The 26,067-nt window shown below is 43.6% G+C and overlaps 1 protein-coding gene across 7 annotated transcripts in view; it reads right to left on the minus strand.

The window, feature by feature from the left end:
* The window catches only part of Bach2 (BTB domain and CNC homolog 2), a 348,948-nt gene that overhangs the window by 185,421 nt on the left and 137,460 nt on the right, over window positions 1-26,067 (minus strand). Inside the window, exon 3 of one of the 7 annotated variants that reach the window (XM_031366454.1) lies at window positions 20,204-20,382. The exons of the other annotated variants lie outside the window; for them this stretch is intronic. The gene's annotated coding sequence lies outside the window, so the exon portion shown is untranslated. The remainder of the gene's footprint in view (window positions 1-20,203; window positions 20,383-26,067) is intronic. 7 annotated transcript variants of the gene reach the window in all.

Here is a 26,067-nt window from a genome sequence, read left to right on the forward strand (position 1 = left end):
TGTCGCCATTTTCTGTGAGAAAACTCTGGATAAATATTTACAGTTTTTATTTCTCTTTCTTACTGAGAACTCCCTGAAACTCAAGGATGTTTAATGAGAGAACAGATTTTGGATCTCTGCCCTATGCAGTGTCCTGTCTTAGGGCTCGAGGACTCATACACGTCCTGTTCATAGTGAAACCAGACACAGTTCACTTCCTTTTTTTCTTAAACCACCCCCTCACCTGGGACATGTGAGATGACACAGAGTTAGTCATGTGTCACTAACCTGAGATACAGAAGGTGTCTTAGTTAGGGTTACTGTTGCTGTGATGAAACATCATGACCAAAAACAACTTGGGGAGGAAAGGGTTTATGTGGCTTCCACTTCCACATCACTGTTCATCACTGAACTCAGGACAGGAACTCAAACAGCAGGATTCTGGAGGCAGGAGTGATGCAGAGGCCATGGAGGGATGCTGCTTACTGGCTTGCTCCTCATGGCTTGCTCAGACTGCTTTCTTATAGAACTCAGAACCACCAGCCCGGGGTGGCACCACTCACAATGGACTGAGCCCTCCCCCATCAATCACTAATTAAGAAAATACCCTACAGGCTTGTATGCTTATAGCCAGATATTATGGAAGTATTTTCTCAATTGAGGTTCCCTCCTCTTTGATGACTCAAACTTGTGTCAAGACGACATAAAACTAGCCAGCACAGAAGGGAATGGTTGGTGCTGATATCATTGAATATAATATTTCAGATGAACAGCATTTCCTTAGAATGAAATATAGGCCATATAAACTGCTAGTTCTTAGAATCACTTGTGGAAAATTTAGATGCTTAAACTCCAGAGCAATTCATTCTAGTGACAGACATATAAGGGAGGTTGGGAAGATCAGAGACTTTTGCTGAAGGAAACAACTAAAGAATTCCAAGTACTTTCTGTCTAACCTCCTTTTCCATTCATACCTTTGGGAAGCAGCTTGACAGGATCAGAGAGAGGAGGCCAAGACACCAATTGGTTATTAGCGGACTCTCTTCCACTGTTCAGAGGAAGGGGGCTAAGTGACTGCAGGGCCGGACATCATCCATCTCACCAGATCCAGGCAAGTGAAAGCAAACAACAAACAAATCCAGAATTTAGCTCCTGGCTTGCTCTCCGGAAACTCAGACTAGAATAATCCCTACATGCAACATGAAAGGGTGTGTGTGTGGGAGGGGTCAGGAAGGATCTTTGGTCATCAAATCCTGCCCTCATGAATGTGTGAAGCCTTTTGTGAGATGAATGGACTTATAAGTTATCTTGGCAGAGCCAGTTGGTTGAACTCTTCACATTCACCCCTGACAAGTGACATCGTGATCATGTATCATCATGAAGATGTTGCCCCGTGACCTCAAACCCGAACTTTGGGCTAAAACAAAACTCTGTCTGCAAACTGTGTTATTAACAACAGAAAATGAGTTAAGGCCCTTCTGTGCTCCTTCAATTGTTGTTGGTTCTCTTTCATTGAGGGTATAGAAATGATCTGTCCCATTCTTGGGCCTCTCTGATGTCCTCACTCCAATGTCTCTCCAGAATTATTCACTGTTCTCAAAGCTCTACATCTCATTTAAGCCATTTCTTCCTAAGTTTCCCTTCTCTCTCCCCCTCCCTCCCCCTCCCCATTTCCATCAGCACACTAGCCTGTTTGACACCTTTCAACTTAAAACCCCTCTTAGCTTCCTCCAGATGCTCACTGCCCCCCTACTCCTTCTCTGATGGAAAATCCTCAGAAGACTTGTGTACACTTGCTGCCTTTTCCCTCCCTAACCTGTTTAAGCAGGTTTCTTGTCATCAGAAAACCTGCTTTATGTCAACGTCTCCAAAGAGCTCTGTCTTGCCAAGTCCACGATCCAGTCTCCTCTGACACTGCACCTCAGCATCCTTTGGCTTTAGCTTCCCACTCCTCACTGGGGCCGCACTGCCCTGGCTTCTCATCTGCCACACCTGTGCTCCTCTCCCAGCTCCCTAGCCGCTGTTTCTCTGCTGCCATCTTTGTGTCTTAAAGTCCAGCCTCGGACTTTTCCCACCTACACTCACCTCCAGGTTCCTGGCTTTTGGTACCTGGATGCTAAGGACTTCCACATTCACTAGATCTCACCTGACCTCTTCCCTTTATCCTTAGGTCTGTGATTTTAGCTACTGACACTTAGCTACATTAGGTATTAAAATAGGAATTTAACATCCAATTTCCCACTTAGCTCATGAACTAGTAACCCCATCATGCATCTCAACTATGGCATGGTCCCCAAATAATTATTTTTTTCCACCTCTTCCACCTAAACCTGCTTCTCCCAAATTGAGTTATTTATTTGTTTACTCATACATTTTGATCATAGCTCCTTGGGAGAGCCCTGTGAAGATCAAACAGGGCCATAATATGGTGTCACCAGGTCCATCCCCATAACACATCCCAAGCTGAACCCTTTCTGAGTTCAGCATTTCCAAAACTCATCTGTCCAATGAGACATACAGGTTTTTGAATATCAGTGAAGGCACATAACAGCTCTCGACTTCGTGATCTATATAGATCAGTACTTACCCACATTAAAATTAAAACAGAAACTAAAAGAAATGGGATGCATTGCATTTGGAATAAATCATTCTAGGCAAACAATATTTTATGAGAAATAACTTTATTTTCCAACTAGATGAGTCAAGTGACTCTGATCTGTGTTTCTGGAAACCTCTTTGCTGCCTGTCGTAATAGAGAATTGCTTGACTCTTACTGCTACTGCAGTCTGTGGTCATACAATGACTTGATTCAAGGATAAGAAGAACATCTAGCTTTTCACAGATATATAGCTAGAAATGGGTAAACATTTTTAGCCACCTTTTGACAATTAATGGTTCAGATGGGAGAAATTAGATATGCTTATATCATACTTCACTATATCTTTGATTCTATTCTAGAATGCAACAGGTGATAGTTTTAAAAGGTGGAGCAAGAAATCCTGCATTTGTGTTTCTATTAGAACAAAGTCTATTGGTCTGTTTTCCACATGGAGTAGACAGCTTACCTCTACACCATATACAGCACTGGTCATTTGGCTAGCTTCCAAACGATTACATATCACATTATCAACATTAGATGATCTGTACTAATTAACGTCACTGGCAGCTTTGTCAGAAAGTTGACTCCATAAATTAGGAAACTGTCAAGTTCGCTGTGGCAGTGACATGTTTTCCAAAACTGCAGTTTTTGTTTTAATCCTGAATTCTACCGTTGCCAGCACATTCTGTAAGTTGTTTTCCTTCGAGTATCAAAATTCACTCATTTTGTAAACTCATTAATGAGTGTCTGTCAAGCCAGTACCTAAATCTACATGAGCAGCATTTGTCTACTAATGTTTGTTCTCTCTCAGAAGCCAAGCTGCTCCACGCCCAGGCAGCCTGTCTGCTGGTAATGCTGATAACAACTATGTGTAGATGCTACACCCCCAAGACAGCGAACATCTTCTGGATGTGACAGAGGAACTTCATGGGTACTTTCCATTTGGCCTCACTGAATATAAAAAGACATAGGTTCAAGGGGGGAAACTTAACTGAAATACTACAATTGTTGTTGCTTGATAAGAGGCATTCTGAAGTGACCCTGGTATCTGCTGCATTGTCAGCGTGAGGTGGTGACCATCACAGCCAGGTGCCACTGCCTGACTGCTGCTGAGACACCAGTCTTCTCAGCCACCACAGAATGCACACAGAAGGACATGTGGCAATAGTGTGGAGAATGCAAACCATATCTGGTCTAGCTAGGAAAGAAGTCTGGCTTTGTATTCTCCCTCGAAAGGTCTGGGGATACAAGGAAGCCTCAAACTACACTATGGGAGTATGGGCATCACTCCAACATCCATCTAGTCCACCACCATTTGTCTCCCAGACTCTCTTGCCTTTGCTCTGCCTCTGTAAAAAGCCCTTTTCACGGAACAGTACAGTCATCTTTAAAATGCACTTCAGCCCATGTTGTTCTCTTACTCAAAATCCTTACTAAATCCCCACTGCCCAAAGTACCCGAGGTCTTCATGTGGGTATAAGGGTCCTACCTGGCCCCTCTTCACGTGTACTGTACCATTTCTTCTCTTTTCCTCATACAACGGTGGAGGAGAACTCTCAGTCTGTGGGTGTTGACTCCTTTGAGTGCAATGACCCTTTCATAGGAGTTGCGTATAAGATATCCTGCACATCAGATATTTACATTATAACTCGTAACTAGCAAATTTACGGTTATGAAGCAGCAACTAAAGTAATTGTGTGTTTGGGGGTCACCAGAACATGAAGAGCTGTATTAAAGGGTTGCAGCATTAGAAATGTTGAGAACCACTATCCTACAGTCACCCTGGACTCTTAAGGATGTTCCTTAAACACTGTCCAATGTGCTCCAGCTCTTTTTGCTTAGCTCTCTTCTTCCCCCACATCTCCCATCTCTCCTCCTTTCTTCCCTCTCATCTTTTTATTTTCCTTCTTTCCTGTTTTGTTATTTCCTTTTTTAGGCCAGGTTGGCCCCATACTCACAATCTTTCTCCCTCAGCCTCCTGAGAGCTGGGATTATAGGCATGAACTATTGTTCTGACTTGTATTCTCCTCTGCCTCACAGTGGAAGCTTTTCCCCTTAGATCTTAGCATGTTAACATCCTTCTCACTTGAGCTGAACTTCATGACACTGCTCACCTCCCTATCCGCGCCTCCCTCAACATGACCCTCTTCTTGGTCACACAGCTCTATGCTGTCCCCCTCAAAGCATCCAAGTATACTATGTGCTAATTTGGTTTCTGAATTGTAGTCATTTTCTCTTGAGACAGAATGTGAATCTCCACAATCTAGGCATCAACTTGGAATACAGCAGGTAATTAGTATTTGCTGAACAGATTAGCCACGCATGCATGTTAGGATGCTGAAATCGTCCCCAGGACTTCTCCTGACATCAAAAGCTATGGATGCTCAAGTCTCTAGAATAAAATGGCTTACATACATGGTCAAGTTTACTTTATGTTTCTTCCAGATGGCCTTACTCATTATGCTTCAAGTCCTATAAATATAGCTGTTATGCTTTATTATTTAAGGAACGGGACACCTAAAACCTATACACCGATCGGTATACATGACACTATCTCCCAATGTTTTCTATCCACAGGTGAATCCCCAGCAACTGTGCACGCAGGTAGAAGAAATAGCATGCTACTGCTTGCAACATTCTCCAATAGCGCATGTTCTGCCTTCCCAAGCAAGTTGTAGGTGACATCATTCTATGTATGCGTGCCACGATGGCACAGCCTGTCCCCAAACCATCTCCCTGTCACCAGATTTCTTTCTTCTCCAGGAGATCTTAAAGTCCTGTGGGTAACGTTTCTACTAGAGAGCAGCTTCCTGGTGGTCAACTATGGCTTCCAAGGCCATTGGTGACCGCCTGGAATGTTGTTCTGTCTGCAGCCTGCTTATGACACTGCCTTCTGGTGTTCCAGCCACAGTGACCCAGTTCTTAGAAAGCATTGGACACTCTCCTTGAGATTCTCTCACTGTCTTTCTGTCTCCTTGTGCAGCCCCCACTTTGGGCAGAAGAGTGGAGCTGATTGCCGCCATTCTGATTTTAGCTTCCTAAGCTTTGCTTGGATTTTGTATCCAGATATAGCTCTCCATTTCTCCCCAGGGAAGCAAGAATAAATCTTATGTTTTATTGTAAGTTTTCCCAGCTTCATTTTTTTTTTTTTTTTTTTTTTTTTTTGTTCATTGATGCTCTCTGCAGTATCTTGTTTATTAACGGCTATCTGTGTTCTCTTAGGGCTCATCATGACTTCATTTTTTTGGGTAGCCATGTTTAAGTACAGTTCACTTCAATAGTGTGTAAAGTTGCTAAAAGTTATAATTCCTAAAGCAGCTCAATGTAGGCAGATAAACTGCAAAGCAAAGCTGCTCCCTATGAGTAGTCTCCAGGAGTGTCGGCAGGGGATGCCGGGAGGTTCTGAGGGACGGGAAGTGGCCTCACATGGCTAATTTTTCTTTCCTCCATGGATAGCACAGTGATACAGCAACAATCATGACATTCCACATGCAAATAAGTCCTTGAAGAACAAGGGTTAAAACTTGGAAAAATCAACCTCTGTGGTTAAAACAGCTTTTCAGGAATCCCTGCTCCTGCCTCCAAAGTGTCATGGAGCTCACTGGGGAACTTTATTTTTTTGATAGATTTAGCCTCACAGATGAGAATTTTGATCAATAATTTCATTCAGTCCTTATGTATCTACTGTCCCATATGGCATTCCACCGATGAATGCACAAGAGCAACCATTAACCTTTCAATGTTCATATATTATCACTAATTCAGAGTTGTGCAGTTGATGAATGAAAGAGCTTTGGTTACAGAAAGACCAGGAGGCTCTAAGAAAAGATGGTGCAAAGCCATCGTGATGATTCTAAAGACTTGAAGTAGAGGAGAATGAAGATACACCATGCTTTTCACAGCCGACCAAACAGGAGCTACGGAGCGCAGGAAGTAGTCTGAGTGCTGTAGCCTAAGCTAAGTTTGTTTTTAGGTTCTGCCCTCTGCAGCCTCTAGGATATCTAGAAAAGGTTATCAACAATCCTAAACCAAGTACTATAAAGTGGGCAGAGCTTAACATGTAGAGTTTTGTAAGGATTAAAGGAAATAATACATACACAGTACACATGAGTCTAGTCTCAGATACGTAGCAAATGTCTCAAATATATTTTATTAACATGTAATATGATTTCAATACAATGTAAGAGCCTCACCAGCCACATCCAGTATGGCTTCAGGAACGGACCTGCCTGGGGTGGTGACAGAATAAAAAAAAAAAAAAGGAGACACACAGGTACTGTTGGGACTCAGCGGACTGAACTCTCTGCTAGAGAAACCTCAGCATCCCAGAAGGAGGCTCAGCACGTTTATTCTACAGTGGGGAACTGAACGACAGGGGTTACTACAGATGCTGGACAAGGAGGTGGGGTTATTCCATACAGAGGCAAGAAGGCAGGATTTTTACTTAGCTAATCAGGGAGCTGATCAGAGAGACAAACTTAGCTAACCTTGGAAGGAGGACAGACACTCTGAAGGGGAGCAGTCTTCAGGCCCAAAGCATCCAAGGGGAGACAGCTGTAATGAACATACTCCGTACACACTGTCAAATTCGTACTCAGACCAGAGGAAGGCTTTGCCCAGCCTCTGAATCATACTCCAGGGGGAAAGCTTTCTCAAGGGGTTTAAGGGTCCGGGGTCCTTGAAATGGCAGTTCATGTCAACACACACATTCACTCAGGGTTTCCTTCTCACCCTACCCTCATCTGTAAGGTTTACTGCAACACTCACAAGGGGACCTTTCTCTTCATGCTGGGGGCATGTTTGTATTTTTACCGGCCGTGCACACTTGGCTCTGTTAAATGATGATCACATCATGATTCTCTGGGCCTCCAGTGCATCTTGTCCTGACTGCCTTTCCCTAATTAGGTTAGTTTCAATCAACAACCAAGATAGAGAAATTTAATGAGACCCAACAATGAGAATGATTCATAAATTCTCCAAACAAATTTAAACAATAATGTCTATCATCTCATTATTTAAGCTACCACACACATTATAGGAAATGTTTAACACTTCAACTTTCCATCCAATATGTGATGTCAGTTTACTAAGGTAATTTAAAATTTAAGACCCTCAAGTTTGAATATGTTAGAATAGAGATTGGCTACAGAGACAACTATCTAAATGTATATACCAGTGCACATGTTCATGCATACATACACACACATACACACACACAGGCTAGTTATTTCATGAAAACATTCAGAATTACCCAATAACTGCAAAAGTTGATGCAAAGATAGAATTGATATTTACTGATGGTTCTTTGAAAATACTTTTAAGTGAAATACACATCTGCAGTGCTTAATTAACCAGGATAAACAGTCTCTTAGAATATTCACTTACTTTGAAAAAAACCAAACTACTGACTGTGGGGCCTATCCAAATGATTTTGAAGCCCAAGTTTAAAACTTGCATACTTGTGAATGAAAAAAGCTATGCTGTGCTCATCAAAGAGTGAAAGTGTCAGCATGAGAGAGATGCTCATCTCTCTTTGTGGTGTTTACTGCAATCTGTCTATGACGAGATAAGTGAGTTTTCTCAGGCCTGGAGACACTGAAGGCACAGATGCCAGAAGATTCTAATGTGACAGGAACACAGACCAAGTCTGGCACAGTCACACCTCTGTTGGCTGTGTGCCCCACCCATTGACTCATTCACCTTGTTCATCAGGTACTGAGGATATCAATGAATAGGAATGGGTGCCCATCACTCTGGTTATCCAATGAGGCCTCACAAACCCTCAAAATGGAGAGAGGACCAGGAAGATAGTAATGGATTTAAAATGAAAGCCATAATAATAAGGCCACAATAGTCTACATTTCCATGGACAGAGAGTCTTTGGGTCTGTTTTGTTATCCTCAGAACAGGAATAGAAACATCTGCCTTCTTTATTCCAGTAAGGACCAGACTCTGTGTATCCAGTGGTATGCTGTACACATGGCAGTAGGGGTGTGTGGAGGGGGTGGCACTGTCTTTAGGAAGAGGAAGGATATAAATACAGAAGGTGTGGAGAGGGAAGGAGGAACAGCAGGGCACATGTGATCTGTTAGGGGGAACGGGGAGAGGTAAACTCAGAAGATGGGGTACATACAAAACACAATAAGGATATCTGAAAACGCCAAAGCAATCATACTATTAACTACTATCCTGAGCAAAACAAAACACCAAACACAAACTTTAGGATTCACATTCATGGGCTCTTCTGAAGATGCTAAATACTGGTGTATAGACTCCTTGGCTAAGTGGAGCCTTGCTGCAGATCATCCTGTTCTAAAGTAGGCTCCTGGGTTTGGCAGAGCCCTTCTTCCATGTGATGACTATTCATCTTTGAGATAGGATTTTACCTGTGAGCTTCTTGGAGTAGAAAGTCTCTTAGCTGACACACCTAAGTCAAGCTTCTCCAGGACATTCAGAGTTCTGCATCCCACCACAGAGCACACTTACAAAACCTTTCTCTGATGGATGCTCTCAAGTTGGTCCTGGGGCACACCTGCTGCCTGTATGTGAGCTGCACACTTAAAAATGCCAGCATTACTTATTATTACAATGATAGAATCTGATGTAATGTTATTTGAGCCAGGGCAATCTGAGTATGAAAGTAATTTTTATGAAAATCTACTGAGATAAAAGATATGACATAAGTCATTAAAAGAAATCTGCTATTGAATTAGAAATGATGCAACAGTGAAAGATTAAGAAACCATTAAAAATGATTTTGTAGTCAGATTATGTTGCAAGGGTTTAAAAAAGTCTTCCATTTAAGAAGTCTGAAAGTAGGAAATCTCTACTAATGTGTGTGACAGGACTCAGGCATCCAAACCAGCAGACCTCAGGTCCAAGACATTCAAAGGCTGTCAGATAACTGTTCACTCATAACTTTCAATGAAACACATTATTTAGTCTATGTAACATGGGTATCTTAAAAGATATCTTCCTACTACCAAGAAAACAACTGGCCCTAGTCAGGTCAGCTTAGAAAGGTTCTACCTTCAATGTCAACCACGAACACTGGAAATATAAGTAAATTGGAAATTCTTCTTTTTGTTCTTTCTGAATTTTAATTTAAAGAAATTATTCTCAATGGTCATTAATTTCTTATTTCACTAAATATTTTTAACTAAACACACACACACACACACACACACACACACACACACACACACACACACGTTTCACATATCCTGAATTAGGTAGGGTTTATGTGGCTTAAGGGAAGAAGAGGTCAAATGTTTTCACTCACATATGTCTCAATAGTTAGATGATCAGACTTTTGGCACGAGGCTGCCTACATATTGGTAAGGTCAGCTTGCCTGGAGTTTAGTTTCTGCAGACATTCTAGGTAGCAAAGGCTAGACCTGCCCACTGAAAAGGCTGATTATGGGTCAGTGGCAGACGCTCGTCACGTATGAGCAGGGTTTCCTTTTACTAATCTAGTTCTCCTCTTGTCTATTTTGGGAAATGACTCGAGTCTTGGCCAAGCATACCATGGCCCACTGCATTATTTTTGTGCAGCTGTGACTCACAACACTTCCCTGGGGATGCCCAAGGTTGTGCGTGACCAGACACTGGCAATGCATTTTTGAGAAACTTCATCTTCAACTGTAAAGACCAAGTGTGAGAAACAAATCATAGCTTGTACTGTACATGGATGATGCAAAGAAGATGAAGTGAGCTGAACTGTGCTATGACCCTTCTACCCCAAGAATACGTGTCAATGTCTTAACTTCTGGAATATGTACCTACGACCTTATCTGGAAACAGGAGTGGCTAAAGATGTAATTGTGAGTCCCAACAGTAAGTTGTCCTGGTTTATCTGTGTGGCCTAAATCCAATTACAAATGTCCTTAGACGCCAAGGTCCTGAGAAGATGGAGTCAGATATGTGAATCAGATAGCCATGGCCAATAAGTACTCATATAAATACCCAATAAACACTTGCAGCAAAAGCTGCAAGAGACAAGGAACGGGTCTGCTCTGAGGTCTCCAGAGAACGCATCATGCTGCCTCCTTAATTTTAGACTTCTGGCCTTCAGAATGAAGTGAACAGATTTCTGCTGTTTCAATGCACCAACTTCATGATTTGTTACAACAGCTCCAGGAAATGGATGTAATACAACTGGACAGATTATCTGGATGCAGGTCAAAATCCAGTACCCACCCCTTCCTATGAAGGATGGTGAAGGGAGAGTGAGCAAGGCAAAGGATGGGAGCCTCTAATGGCATTTGCCTGTCTCAAAGCTGATGGGCAAGGAATCTGAGGGCTGGATCAGTGTGTGTCAGAATCACCCAAGGGGACTTTTGGAAAAGCTCACTTCTTCATGTAAGGATGGTCAAATCAGAATTTCTGAGGCCAGCTTGAGAATCTGTGTAATTCTGATGATGTCCTTAATAATGACAGACCTAGGTGCTCTGCCATCCATGAAAATGTTCAGGTAGACCAGAAATGAACTATAGAAATGATCGCTGAATGTATAGTCAACACAGGTTGGACTCCTTGGGGGAGCAGAGAGACAGAGAGAGGAGGAGAGAGACAGAGGAAAATGAGAATGAAGCTGGGTACAGAGGGGAGGGAGGATCTGGGTGGCACTGGGGTAGGGAGTGAATATAATCAGAAACATTGTTTCAAACTCTCAATGAATTAATAAAACCAATTTTAAAAGAATTATATGTGAGGTCAACATCTAAAATGTGTTTTGTTTACATTTTTAATTTTTTTCTTAGTTTTTGAAGTTATCAAACAAAGCAATGGATTTCATCATAGTACTTTCACAATACTGTATTATTCTTCCTCCTCAAATAACATTTAGGCCTGTATTTTCAGCACGGAGGATGAAGCAGAGGAAGGGAAGTGGGGGACAAGGTGAAGAGAATATCACCAAGGCCAAAACTGGACCACACAGTTGAGAAGCCTGCCTACCTCCCTCATCGCCTGACCTACCACCCCCCCCAAAGAAAGCCAACAATATCAAATAATGTAGAAAGGAAAAGATGAAAAATTACCAAGGTTGGCAGTCTTGGGGGAACCTGCTACACACATTCCTAAGCATCTATCTACACACACGGACACAATTTAATCCCAGGAGTCAAATGGAATTTGTGGACCAGCAGTATGAACACCAGGGAGCTTGTCAACAACAAATCCTGAGCCTCAGGTCCTCCTGCCCTGCACGACGGATGGTTGAGCACTCGAGGAATAGCTGTCTCCACAGCTGCAAGCACTTCTGTAACCTGCCTTTAACCACCTGTCCTTGGTGGTAAATACAGACCACCAGCATCTGGGGGGAGGTTTGAGAAACCAGGCCATGCACACATATCTCATTCTGCTATGTGATATCAGAGCATTGTCATAAATTTCAACTGGCTTATCAGGAGCAAGGGGTTTCTCACACTTCTGCAGTTGCTAAAGCTTTCCCAATAATTGCAATCTGTGCGATTATGTGATACTTGAAAATGACAACTAATTGATTTTTCCCACCTCAAATTTCCTATCAATGATCACAAAGCTGAATGCTCGTTTTATACATACAGCTAGTGGCCACCTGCATTTCTCTGTCTGTGAATTGTGGTTTGTTATTTTTTTATTTTTATTTTTATTTTTTGATTGTTGGTTGTCTAATGCTAATAGTTATAGGAGAAGCTGTATTAACTAGAAATTTAGAAATTCAGTTTAATCACAATGAAAAGACACGAAGATGGGTTGGGGGAAAGCAAGGAAAATTAAATGTTCCAAAAAAAAAAAAAGGATAATCAAAAGATTAGTTTGTGTGTTTATTTATAGACACTGGGTACAGCAATCCAGTGATTAGGCAAATTAATGCAGCTGTGTGTGATCACAGTATTGGGATCAGCCCCCACATCCTTTTCAAATGATGCCACCTGTCATTTAAGTACTTTGCATTTGTCTTTTATGTTCCATACATTTCATGATGATTCTTACTTGAAAACACCCTCAGTTAACTCTTTGAAGGCTCTAACACGTTTCCACTTCCTTCTCTCTTCTATAGTCAGTCAGGAATGGAGTGAACTGAGCACAGTCCAGACACAGAGGAGGAACGGGACAATGGCCTCCGAAGACCACACCTCTTCACATGCCCATCTTTTGGAAAAGAGGAAAAGTCTACGCTTCCACTGTGTATCAGACTGGTTCCCTGCCGACATCGTTTGACAAAGTAAGAGTGAGATGTTGGGTACCGGCTTGAGAGCAGGAGCATGTGCAGCCATCCCTTGTCCCCGCCACAGGATGCACTCATCCCTTATCACCCTCAGAGAGGCCAACTCTGTCATGTCCCAGAGTCACCTGCTACAGGATCACATCTGGCACATATGCCCCATGTCATCAGTGAGTGTTTGGGGTCTTCCCTGAGGGCTCCTGGAAATATATTTCTTCTAAAATGATGCCGAAGGGATGAAGACCCGATTCATTTATCCCCTGCGTCCCCTCTGGACCAATAGGTCACTCCTGTTTCTGGACCAATGATGTGTGCACAGTGAAAGCACTGGACTAGGTAAGGATACCTCCTCCAGCCTCTGCTGTGTGATCTGCGAGGTAAAAAGGGTTGAACATGTCTCTCATATAATACATGTCAGGCAGTGGAGGAAGTGTAAAACATGAAGAAAGGAACTTTTAGGAACAAAACACAAGGGTGACAATATCCAACATAAACACAGGAAACCTGCACCTTTGCAGGCTAACACACCTACAGTAGCTTCTAGAAGGAGGATGGTATATTTAAGGGTTTTCGTAGCTGTGAAAGGAACAGGCAGATCTGGACAGATCTCAAAATGTGGGTCAGAGTCATGGATGCTCACCGCTGACAGGCTGTAAAATGCTCTGGGAGCTGCTGTCAGTCACACAGCATGCTGGAGGGAAAGTGCTGGTCTGGCTTGGCTATTCACCTTAATATCTAGATGGCAGATGGAGTAGAGAGAAAATGGAGAGCCCTAAACAAACAGAAACATAGAGCTACCTATGCATACACACAGAGCAACATCAGGTGATAAGTCAGGTAAGGGACTGTTTTAAGCATCTGGATGAAGTTAGGCAGAATACTCAATGCTACAGCAAGAAGATATAAAAAAATATATAGGCTCTCTCTCAAATTAGTGTTGGACACACATTAAGTGTCTTTGTATTTGTTCCACATGGTGGCTCTTTAATCAATTAAGGACAAAAAAAACCCAAGGTGGCCCACAAATTCTAGAGCCAATTCTAAAACAGTAAGAAGTGTCCAAACACCCAGAGGCACAGACAGACTCAGCTGCACATTCCAAATCCTCCAGTTTCTTGTGGTCAATAGAAGAAAGGAAACCGCCAAAAGATAAGCAACGGGAGTGGCGGTGACTTTCTGTTCCTTGTATTTCAGCCAGCTTCCTCTGTGTGTGTGTGTGTGTGTGTATGTGTGTGTGTGTGTGTGTGTTTGTGTGTGTGTGCACTGCTCTGCTTCATTGCCCCCTTACTGGGGGGGGGTGGTGGTGGAGGGGGACAGCAAGCTGTTGACAACTCCTACTGCACAGAGTTGTTCATGCTGCAAAAGTGTTTACTGCTCACAAGTGACTCTCAAAATTAATTCACAGCAGCAACACCAGAGGAAAGCTTTGACAGACCGTCTTATGTGTTGACACAGTTATAAGTTGTTGGATTAAAAAAAGCAACACACTTTCCCTCTTTTCCAGCCCAGACACACCCGAATTGCTCCAAAGAGAGAGCAGGATCCATGTCTGATCTGCAAATACCATCCTGTACGAGGCTGTTTCTGGCTCTGGGGTTTGTGGCTTCAGGCCTTAGAAGGATATGGACCTCACTTCTGAGGTGAAGAAAGGCTGAAGTTCCCCTCGGCCTCATTTAGAGGTCAGGGAAGCCATTTTCCCTTTAACAGCCCTTCTCCCCTGGGCGAGCCCCAGGCAGCAGTAGGTAAGAGTGAGAGTGGTAGCTGCTAAACCTCCTCCGCTGACATGGTGCCACCACAATAGCCCCCCCACCCTTCCCACACATAATTCACTTCCCTCATCCTTTCAGAAACAGCAGTCCATTCCTGACAATGGCTTCAGGGCGTCTGGGGAGACAGGCTTTGCTTGCTGGGAAATAATTTACAGTAAAAATAAAATCAGAAAGAATACGGTGTGACTTAACTAACTCAAGCTACATGAGATAATTAGAGTGAAAGAAGCAGGCAGGTGGATGGCAACTTTGGCCTAACCGGGAAGCTGCTTTACAGCCAGCCCCCTGGCATGGCTCAGCTGCTGGCTACACTGGGGAGGTTCTGGGCTTCAACAGCTCCCTCTGAGCAGCATCCTCTCCAGGAAGGAGTCAAAGGCCTTGGAAACTAAGACTTTTAGTAAACACAGCAAACATGCTTCCTGGTCAGAAACTGCTAATCTCACTAGGGCAAGAACTCTCTAGAGTTGTTCATGACTGACAATAAAATGGATTGAGAGGCTACCCCAGGGGACAATGACCAAGCATTTCACTGGCCTCCCCTGCTTCCCAGACACACCCCTCTTGGGTCCACAGGCACCCAAGGAGCTCTTCTGCCTGTGCCCCCAGGCCCGCCTGAGCCTCAGTGAATACTTCTGCATTGGCCCATGAGCTCCTGTAGAATGGAATGTGGCTTTTAACCTGCCCCATTTTTATGGGGAATTTAGTTCTTTTTTCTTACATATGAGACCACCTTTCAAATTTATGGCCATTCTCGAAAGTTAAACTAAAGTTTAAAACATTATGTAACTGTAAAACAAAACAAAACAAAACAAAACAAAAACAAACAAAACAACAACAAACAAACAGTCATATCCAGTGTTAGAAAAGAGCATTTGTGGCACTGGCTCCCCTGCAGAGACAAGGGACTCACAGGAAGAGGTCAATGGGAATGTCAAGGGCACATACACAGAGCCAGCTGCTTTAGTTACAGCTGCTGTAACTAAAACCGCACGCTCATCACTGCTATGCCAACTGAGGAAAGGATTGCTCTCCAGGCTGCATGGAAAGACAGCTTCCTCCCTCTCGCCAACATGGTCAAGCTAAGAGGCCACTGCCCTGGTCGATGCTGTGCACAACTACATCCAGGCTTGTTTTGTGTAGACGATAGTGCTAGCCAATGTGAAGTAAAGGGAAACACCTAGCAGTGGGAATCCAGCAGCAGAAAGAATGAAGGCACAGAAGTGGCGGGTGCTAAGAGAAATTACCCAAGTCTCAGACACATCACTTAGTCAATGAAAAGAAACCATACTTTTCTTCTGGGTAGCCTTGGTTCGTGTGGCCAGCAATAGAATGGTATGTGTGGTGTTATGGACGTCAGCCTGACCTGCTTTTCATCCACTTCCCCAACTAAGGCAGTCCAGGGACCCTGAACAGAGTTCTTCAATCTGACAGAAGTATTAGATTAAGTTTGGTTATGTATCAGCCATGCTTGCCCCTTTTCTCAGGTACCCATGTGGGGTGTTCTTGGAGGTCTTCCTGATTTCTCTCTCTCTGGTTCTTCCATGTCTTGGAAGCAGTAACCCTCATGTCCTGTTTTCACCACATTGCCAGAGATTACTCCCTGCCACACACGCCCAACGACCATCTCCAACTCTACCTGCACAGTTACCATTTCTGTTAGGTTTATCCTACATGCTGCCCTTGCTTACATCATGGATTCAGGCTGGTTGTGTGTCTCTGGTTCTCCTCATCAATCTTTCAGGGACACAACCACTGAGACCCCACAATGGCTTTACAGAGCTAACAACAGTGTGCTCACCAACCTCCACTATGCCCTCCACCTGATGGCCTTCCCACTCTGCTGAGCACCCTTCCACAGAGGTCGAGCTGCATCTCCTACAGGAGGACAGTTCTGCTCGTTCTTGGAAACCACACAACCCCCTCTGCACTGCCCACTCAGCGGAGTTGCTCTTCAAGACCTCAATCACTGCATCCTTGGCTCTTGGCTCTGACAGCCACTCAAAACCAAATTCATGAAATGTCTTGCGTCTTCAACTAAATGCATCGCGGCTCGTTAAAGACTGTGTCTTCCTCCTGAGGGGCAATTGCTATAGCAACTACAATGAGTAAGGATTTCTTGCTAATCTCTGTCCTTCCCTAATCAGGAAGGGAGCCTAAAGGAAATACAAGAGTAAACTAAGCAAGGAGGTAAATGGTGCCTCTAGATAGAGACACACTGGGATTGGATAAACCCAGAACTGAGGACATCTGCTGCCAGGAAGTTTATAACACTGCCAAACACCCTCCCAATGTTCAGTCACAAATTCTGGGTAAACTCTAGGTTTTGGATGTAATTCAGTACATGGAAGGGGGGCAGGCAAGAAAATAATTCCTCTGCATAAAGGAATCACCATATGCTTTCTCTTTTAAATGAGTTAATTAGAAATATTTCTATAATATAAAACAGACACTTTATGATGATGCATAGGTATATACTATTTGGGGGTGAGTTTCTTGATATTTATTTATTTATTGGGTTTTGAGATAGAATCTTACTATGTCATGTTAGCTTGCCTGGAAACCACTATGTAGGCGAGGCTGGCTTCAAACTTGCAAAGACCCACCTGACTGTCTCCTAAATACACACACTATGGCCTGTATTTTGGGTCACGGCCTGGGCTTGAAAGAGATAAACAGACACCTTATAAAATTATAGATGGGCAGTCTTTCCTAATCTTCTGGATTCAATGAGGCTGGAGAAACTTGGGGTGCTAGGCTCAGGGGATATTGTTCAGGTGGTCAGGGACTGAGGTCGCTCCACTGAAATGGTTAATGCTACAGCAGGGACAGGCGCTGCCTGGAAGGACAGACTGCGTGGGAACCAATTCCTCATTAGTGGTCGACAGCATGAGCTTCTATCAAGACCCCAGGCTTTTGTTTTGTTTTGTTTTTTGTTTTTTGTTTTTTTGTTTTTCGAGACAGGGTTTCTCTGTGTAGCCCGAGCTGTCCTGGAACTCACTCTGTAGACCAGGCTGGCCTCGAACTCAGAAATCCTCTTGCCTCTGCCTCCTATGTGCTGGGATTAAAGGCTTGCGCCACCACTGCTCGGTGACCCCAGGCTTCTTCATGGAGAGGGAAGGGTTGTTTGTGTCTAAGTTGAAAGCAGAGACGCATGGTTTGGCTAAACCAAAGCTAGCTCAAAGGACTGGCATGTGCTTTAATTCAGGCAGACAAGAGGAGAGGCCTGAAGGCAGCTCCTTATTGTTCACAGGGTCAGGTTTCCATGTCTCTGGGGTTCTAGGTATTTTAACTGGTGGTTAAGGCACATGGTAGATGGAGACATGGGGAAATATTGTGAGGCATGGAATGAGTGGATCCAGCACTTAACTGCAGCCTGGCATTTTCCACAATAGTGCCATGACCCCTCCCCCAGTGCAAAGGAGCGGTATCCCCTCCAAAGCAGCATGCTGTAGCCATCTTTTCCAAATAGAGAATGAAATTAAGGAACAAAGGCTACCACGAGCAGCCCTCCTTCCTTCTTCTAAGTAGAGCACTAGGTCCATCTCACACACATTTCTTGACTATGGACTATCACAGTCCTCTCAGGTGACAAAAACAACAAAAACATTCTCTCTGCATGCTTCATAAGCACGGGAGTTCCCTCTACATGACGATCTATCCTTTCATCCTGAGAATCTGTACAGTGAGTCTAGGAGATGACATTTCTGCATCAAGGACCCCAGGCTAGTCCCCACCCTACAAAATTTACTGCATGCTCGATGTTAATTAAATGTCTGGTCACAAACAACCTTTCAAATAGATCATTATAGCCTATTGTCAAGATTACATGGAACCTGACCCTGTGTCTACATCAGCTCTCTTCCCATGTGTGCCCTTACCCATCAAGCATTTTCCGGCCACACATGATGTACTCAGTCATGCCTTGTGGCTAGTAGGGTGCTGATAACGAGGGTCTCCATGGCTCCCTCTTTCCCCCATCCCTGAGTCTGTGGTCCTGGGCTGCTGCTTTTGCTAGCACACAAGTCCCATGTGACTCAGCTATTCCTTGCTTTCTATTGTCCTTTCCTGTCCTTTCTTTCATCACTTTATCCAAGCTCCCCGAATTTCTCCAAGGTCAGAAACAGAAGTTACTAAGTAGCCTCCTTCCTGAGAGTGGCCAGCTTTGCTGCTATCATCCTGCTGCTTGCTGATGCTCAGCACTAAGGCCACCAACAGGATGCTTCTTGCTTAAAACGTTCAGGGCCCATTCTTCTACACATAAATAGTGTGTAAAGGACTTGGCTTTGGAGTCAGGGTTCAAGTCCTAGGCCAACTATAGCAGTAGCAGTGGTGCTCATAACAACAGAATGGAGTCTTTTCAGACTTGGCCACTACTTCTACAAAATGGGACTACCAATCATAATCTCCTGTGTTTTCAACATCTCCTTTCAGACGGATCCTTGCAGTCTGAAGCATCACTTGCATGAGAAGGTACTTTAGAAATGTCTCTCCCCTGTTTTTTCCATTCCCATAAGAAATAGCAAGCAAGGAGAAGGCCATGTTAGTAACATTAAGGAAAGCTGGTAATGTACCTACTCAGAAGCGGGGATGGGGGGGAAGGACTGTGTGAGGGGGTGACACCAGGAGGGCAGCAAGCAGGATGTAAAGTGAATAAACAAAAATTTTAAGAAGCTGGTAATAATTAAACATATTATTACTCCTGTCATCTAATCTTACCTGGGCTGCTCTAATGTAACAACCCATAGTCTGATATGAAAAAAAAACCAGGGGAACAGTAAGAAAGGGGGCCCTGGAAGTTTATAAACGTGCTCAGAGAGGCCAGGAAGAGAAGATGCGCCATGGTCCCAAGATGGGGCCCAACAGTCAAGACCTAAAATAATGATAAGCCAGAGGCCTTGAATAGAGTTACCAGATATGCTAGCATCTAGACCAGCTCTCCACCTACCAAGGGAGTTTACAAGTCACTGAACCCATTTTGCAAGTGGCCATCTTCTTGCATGCTGAGTCATCCTTTGCCAGTAGTGCACACACAAGCACAAAACACCCGCTCAGAGAAGCCAGGAAGAGAACACAGGTCATGGACGGAACAGGCGACAGGTCTGCCTTGATCCCATTGCCATCTTGACGAGACCTGTTACCTGAGGACCACTCCCACTGCCTCCCAGTCCAACAGTCCCTCTGCTGCAGGGGGGCAAAGCAAACAGTTTACTGGTTAGCCATCTGGGACCTGCACCATCAGGTGAGCTGGCTCTTGGCACACACCAAAGCAGGACTTTCGGATGCTTAGAGTAGAATGAAGAAGAACATGTGTGCTCCAGTGAGATGTGATGCTTTTCATCTGTTCAAAGTTGCCATTAACTGGCCAGCTTGAACTTCAAAGAGACAAACTCTACGAAAACTGAAAATCAGGCCATTTTTCTGTTCTTTCCCAGAAAAACAATGTGAGCCGAACCAAGCTCCAGACTCTCTTTTACAAGTTTTTAACTATTTGCCATACTTTTGAAAATTTCTTCTCCATATTTCTATCTCTGGGCAAACAGATTCTTCTTCAAGGCACTGGTTAAACAACTCCATGTGCTCATTTCTCTATGATTTGTTGGACATTTTTATGTGGCCTTTTACTGAGAACAATTTAAAGTAAATTACCTCTGAGAAGCCTGTGGGATTCTCCAGTTCTCTGGTGCTCTTCCCAAGCAGGATGATTTATTCCAAGACACTTTTAAGTGATGAAAGACTTGATGTCCAGACTTCTAATAAGCTTTGGCTGATGTACAGCAACGCCAGGCAGTGTGAGGGCAGTTGCAAAGGGTGGGTCTCGTCTTAGACTATGGAGGGGGATGGCAAGAGAAAATGTCCTCAGTTCTTAGGGATCCCTTGTTTACAACTATAAAATGTAAGGGTGGTGCTGGCTGCTTAGGGTCTCCCAGTCTCCCACTGTCCAGTGATAGGACTTCTCTGTTCACACCGATACGCACTGATGTCCTAGGTGTGCTTTTCTCTTACCTAAAAGCTCAATCTAGATTTAATCACAAAGGCAAATGGAAGAAAGAGGAACTAGACAGCGAGAGACACCAGAGATATATAGACAGTGGGATGAAAAAATACAAGCCAAATGGAAATCTCCTTGAAAAATTCTTGAACAGTCTCTACCACAGCTTGGAGACATGCTGGCATTCATTTCTGGGGTGGCTGCATTCAACATTCTAAAGAACACTCCCTAGGAAGACAGAGCAGATCCAACTGACAAGGCTCCCTATGGCCCCTGTCTCCCCACATTTACTTGTGTTCAAGGGAGGGGGAAGCTCCCCTTGAGGTATCAAGAGGTGAGGCACACACTTGAGCAGGGCACAGTAAGGACAATGTGTGTAACAGGCCCCAATGTCTATATCAGCTCAGGATCTAATAACAAGAAAATGGAACTGGGAGATAAGAGATCCATCGATAGACCTCAAGGATGCTAAGCTAGAGAAGAGACCATTCTGGAAGGAATACCTTCCTTTCTCAGCTTCCTCCTCCCCCAGGCAAACATGTCAGCACAATGGGTGAACAGGATAAACCCATTCTACTTTCTTGCTTCCTCTCAAGGTGACTTCATGGAGGTAGAGTTGTGGAGGCCTTACAGGGTACCGGATCAAAAGTGCCTTGTTCACTGTGGGTCTCTCCTCATGTCCAGAAAGAGAGAAGGAAAAACTTAATGCATGGTCACAAACACCCGTGGTAAGAAAGATCCCAGCCACTGTTGCCTGCTGCTACCAATCACCATGGTGACAGAAGCTTCCAGGCTCCTCAGGGCTGCATGTGGGCCTGGTCTTAGGACTAAGGAAGGCTTCCTCACAGCTCAGGATCCGGTGCCCAGGATACCTGCCCACAGAAGAGATACTATTTTCTTTTTCAAATTAAGCATTATTGATTCCACCAACCATATGGTGGCTTCTGCAATGGGATCTGATGCCCTCCTCTGGTGTGTCTGAAGACAGCTACAGTGCTTATAGACACAAAATCAATTAATCAATCTCTTATAAAATGAATTATTGCTCTGAGTGACACTATGTGTATCAGCCATACTCCAAGGCAGGCTCCATGCTTAGGAGCAGTTGTCCAATATAAATTTGATTCCATGTTTTGTTGGTGTGTGCGCACACGCAGGTGTGCGTGTGTGTGTGTGTGTGTATGTTGTTGTTTATGTTATTTTAATAGCAAGAAATAACATGAAGTTAGATGTGTATAGAGGTAGGAGAGGATCTGGCAGAAGTTGGGGGAAGGAGAAAGGATATGATAATAATATATTGTATGGAACTTTCAATAGACAAATAAAAAAACACACAAAAAGAATTATTGATTTATTTTTATGTTATTGTTTGAACTTATATATAAAGAATGTAGATTCTTAGTATCAGGTGCCCCCTTCAATACTTGTGTCCAAACCACAGCAAGCATACCTATGTCCTTAAACATGTTTATAACTCTGTTGTGGTGGAAACACTGTCCCTTGTTATAGGTTTTGGAAGATGTACCCTGTCTTATCAGTCCCCCGGGCACCCATTTGCAGTTCTCCAACCCCATTTACTGTGCTTGCTAGAAATGAGCAGGGTAGGGGTGGGGTATTCAGCAAGTGAAGCCGTGCCACAGGAAAGAGGTGACGTACTCAGCCAATGAAGGCCTCCCATGGAATTTACACATGAGCCTGGGAACTCTAAAGGTCTCACCTAGCTTCCTCACCTCCTTTTACAACACTGCCAGTTGTGTTTCTGTGAGTGGGGAGGGTATCCTTTACCTCAGCTAACGAGACTAGGAGAAGAGAATGAGCAGAGGAACGGAAGCTGGAAAGCAAGGGGCTACAACAGCAGGAAGATCGTTGTTGCAGACAGGAGTAAGACAGGCCCCACCTAAGACAGAGTTCTACAAACTGAAGCTTACATAAGACAGATGAGCCAGAGGCAGGACTGCATAAAGGCTCCTCATTCTCCAGGGTCTAAGTTCCTTCTAGTTTTCTTTCTACCAGCTCTGGAATATAATCTTCTTCTTCAAGCTCAAAATGGTGCTGGAACTTCAGCACTATCCTGTGTGTCAAGAACAGGGCAGGAGACAGTGCGATGGCTGTTCTTGGTTGTCAGCTTGACTATATCTGGAATTCACTAAGGAACCCAAGCCACCGGGCATGCCTGTGAGGGATTTTAGTAAATCGTACCATCTGGGGTAGAAAGACCCACCTTAAATCCTATCACTTGATGTTGGAAGACCTACCTTAATCTTGAGTCATACCTTCTTGTGGCCACCAATATAAAGGACAAGAAAGAAAGCTTTTGTTCTGTGCCTGCTTGCTCTCACTATTACTTCCCTGGCATAAGAGCCTACTTCTTTGGGATTCCAGCAAATACTGAAGACCAGCTGACACATCCAGCCTCGTGGACCAGAATTTCTGTTGGTAGCAGCCATTGTTAGATTAGCTGGGCTACAGCCTATGTATATGTATAAGTATATGTCTGTGTATATGTCTATCTATATATATGTATTGATGTATATGTATGTAGGTATTAATATTCTTTCTACACATCCTGCTCCTCTAAAGCACTGACTAATACAAACAGTAAAGGAGAGTATAGCCCCTTTCTCTAAGAGTTTTTAGAACTGCCACAGACACTCCTCTGTAGCTCAGACAGACAGACAGAGAGACAGGCAACAAATGCCTTAGAGTTAGCAACAATGTGGTTGTTTGGCTACCAACTCAGCCATGAGAAAAAATTCTGTATGGAGAAGGTACCTTGTAGGCAACCAGCAGTCTTTTCCCCAGTGAGGACTTTACAGATTTCATCATTTGTCAGACCTTATATGAAGACCAGCATGCAGCCAATGTAAAGAAAAGAACACAGTTACAGGAAGCTACAGTCCTGGGGTTCTACTGAGTTCAAGAAAAACCATGGGTTCTTTATCTTAAAGGACTTAGGTATGCTTTCTAAAGACTCAGTGTCACTCACAGGACACCACGTGTTAGGACAGAGCCTAACACGTCCAGGAGCACCTTCAGAGCCACCCGGAACCTCAGTAGATATGATCAGTGGAACAGACATTACATCTTCTCTCTTGCATTTCATACAAATGGAGGACATGAGGAATGAGAAGAGAGGGACAGGGAGAGTAAACATCCCAGATGGCAATAAAATGATTGTGCAGAAGATCCCTCAGAATTAATTAAGGCATGGTCACAAGAGGGTGGTAACTGAGTAATTTCTGAACATGTCATGAAAAGTATCCCTGGCTGATGTGACCTGGCAATTTATAAGAAAGACCTTAAAAAAAAAACAAATAAGCTCCTGATTCATCAGTTCCATTTGTAGACATTTAACATAAGAAAAATGTTTTTTTTCCTGCCATTTTACTAATATGAAAACAAAGACAATACAAATAACAATAAATACAAAACCCAAGTGGTGGTGGTGCACGCTTTTAATCCCAGCACTGAGGAGGCAGATGTGTCCCTGTGAGTTCGAGGCCAGCCTGGTCGACAGAGCTATTTCCAGGACAGCCAGGGTATACAGAAAAACCCTGTCTTGAAAAAAAAAAAAAAAACCAAACCAAACAGAAAAAAGGAACACCAAATCTCAGCTGATTTAAATTTGTAAATTCTTAGTAATGTAATTAAATTATGATATCAAATTCATCAATTTAGTTACACATATATCTATGTGTATATATACATGTATAGGTATGTGTATACATTCAATATATATTTATATCTATCTATCTATATATTGAAAATTACATTTTGTTCAAAAGAATTGATTTGTAAATGCTTTTGGAATAGGGGAAAGTTTTGAGTGTTTTGTTTTCATCTTCAGATTCATCACTATGACAAGAGTCTCAATCACTTAACACTTCTCCTCATCTGAGATGGAACCTGTGACTTAGCATATGATGCTGTTACTGGACATCTGATCCTGTGGGAGACACATCCATGTGCATTACACACAAAAATCTGGTGCTATCCTTTGATCTGCATGGGTCTCCACTTCTTAACCACACACTGCATTGCTCTGAAAAGCTCACTTTAAAAAAGATTGCTCCTCATGACTGCATCCAAGGCTTAGCAGCTACATTTCTGTTGAGTTCTATCATGCACGCTTTACAGTAATTTTGTCAAGCAACCTCTGCAAGCACCCAGATTCACTGACAGTGCTGGTTTCAGGAAACAAGTCTTTGTCCAGATGGCACTCAGCTGTTTGAAAGAAATGGAGTGGAGAGAGTGCACATGGCTGGAGAACCTTCTGACAACCTAATTAGAGGATGGCACCCCGCCCCAATGGATGACAATGTTTGGTCAGGCAGACCTCTCTTCTTATATTCAGATGCATCTCCTGGAGACACAAGGGAAATAGGCTAGGAAGTCTGTAAAGGGAATAGTAGTTACTGCTGGGTAAGAGATTTGCATTTTCATTCTCTTCTTTCTCTTTATTTTCTACGGTTTCAACAAACCAGGGTGGCCCTGACAATAAGGAAGAGCACTGAGAATAAAAGAATCATCAGGGTGAGGTGCCTTATCCCTGAAGTCTAAGCCAGGGCCACAAGGGTGCAATTTAAGATATTCTGACTTTAAAAAACTACCCATTGCTTTGAAATTTATCACCCCTTTGTCTGACAACTAGTTACTGGTTAGTTAAAAATGTAAATACAATTTTGTGTGGAGGCAACTTACTTTTCTACTAGCCCCACCCCCTTTTGTTGCAGTTTCAAGTATCCAGTTCAGTGTAGTGTCTGGCTGGGTCTGAAGGAAAAAGACAGTGATGGCCGATAGATCAGAAACATGGTGATGGAACAATGAAGAAGTATTAACCCTCCCTGAAAACGTTACATGTAGGTTAGGACGCAGTTCAAGAAGGCACCTGGGAGCTTCCTGCACACTGGGTTCAAATCCTCCCTTCACACTGTGGAGAAGTTATTTACTGTTTGTGCGCCTCAGTTTCTTTGGAATCTGGTTGATAACGTTTTCTCCTCTGTAGGGTGGTAAAGGGTTACATGTAAAGATTTGCTTGTGCTGTACTTCCAGTAGAATGCCAGGTGTTGCAACATGCCAAGGGCTTGACGACAATTATCTCCCATAATTCTCAGAGAAGGCCTACCAGGTCAGCACAACCGTGCCTGTATTACAGATGCACAGCCTGGGGTACATAAGGTTCTTGCTGAAGTCGGTGTAACTAGCAAAATGGCGAAGTTTGAGTCCTTTAGAAAGAAGAGCTGTCAAGCTTGTCTCCCCCTGCCTGTCCTTTGACAGGGATATGCCTGAAGTTCCCTCAGTGCTGTTTCCCTAACCTCTTCCCTCCTTTCATGGCTTCTGTCACAGCTGCTGTGTCACAAGTCCTGTGCGACTCTCCCTCAGGCTTCTTACCATTTCCCTGCTCCTAACAAGGGCCCTAAACAGAAAGGCAGAGGCCCTTATAGCTCCCTGCTTCGAAACGACCCAAGCTTCCCAACTTCTTGACCAAACAACAGGAAAAGTCAGAGACTTCATACTGCCC

Source organism: Mastomys coucha, unplaced genomic scaffold (genome assembly GCF_008632895.1).
Source record: "Mastomys coucha isolate ucsf_1 unplaced genomic scaffold, UCSF_Mcou_1 pScaffold14, whole genome shotgun sequence".
Taxonomy (NCBI): domain Eukaryota; kingdom Metazoa; phylum Chordata; class Mammalia; order Rodentia; family Muridae; genus Mastomys; species Mastomys coucha.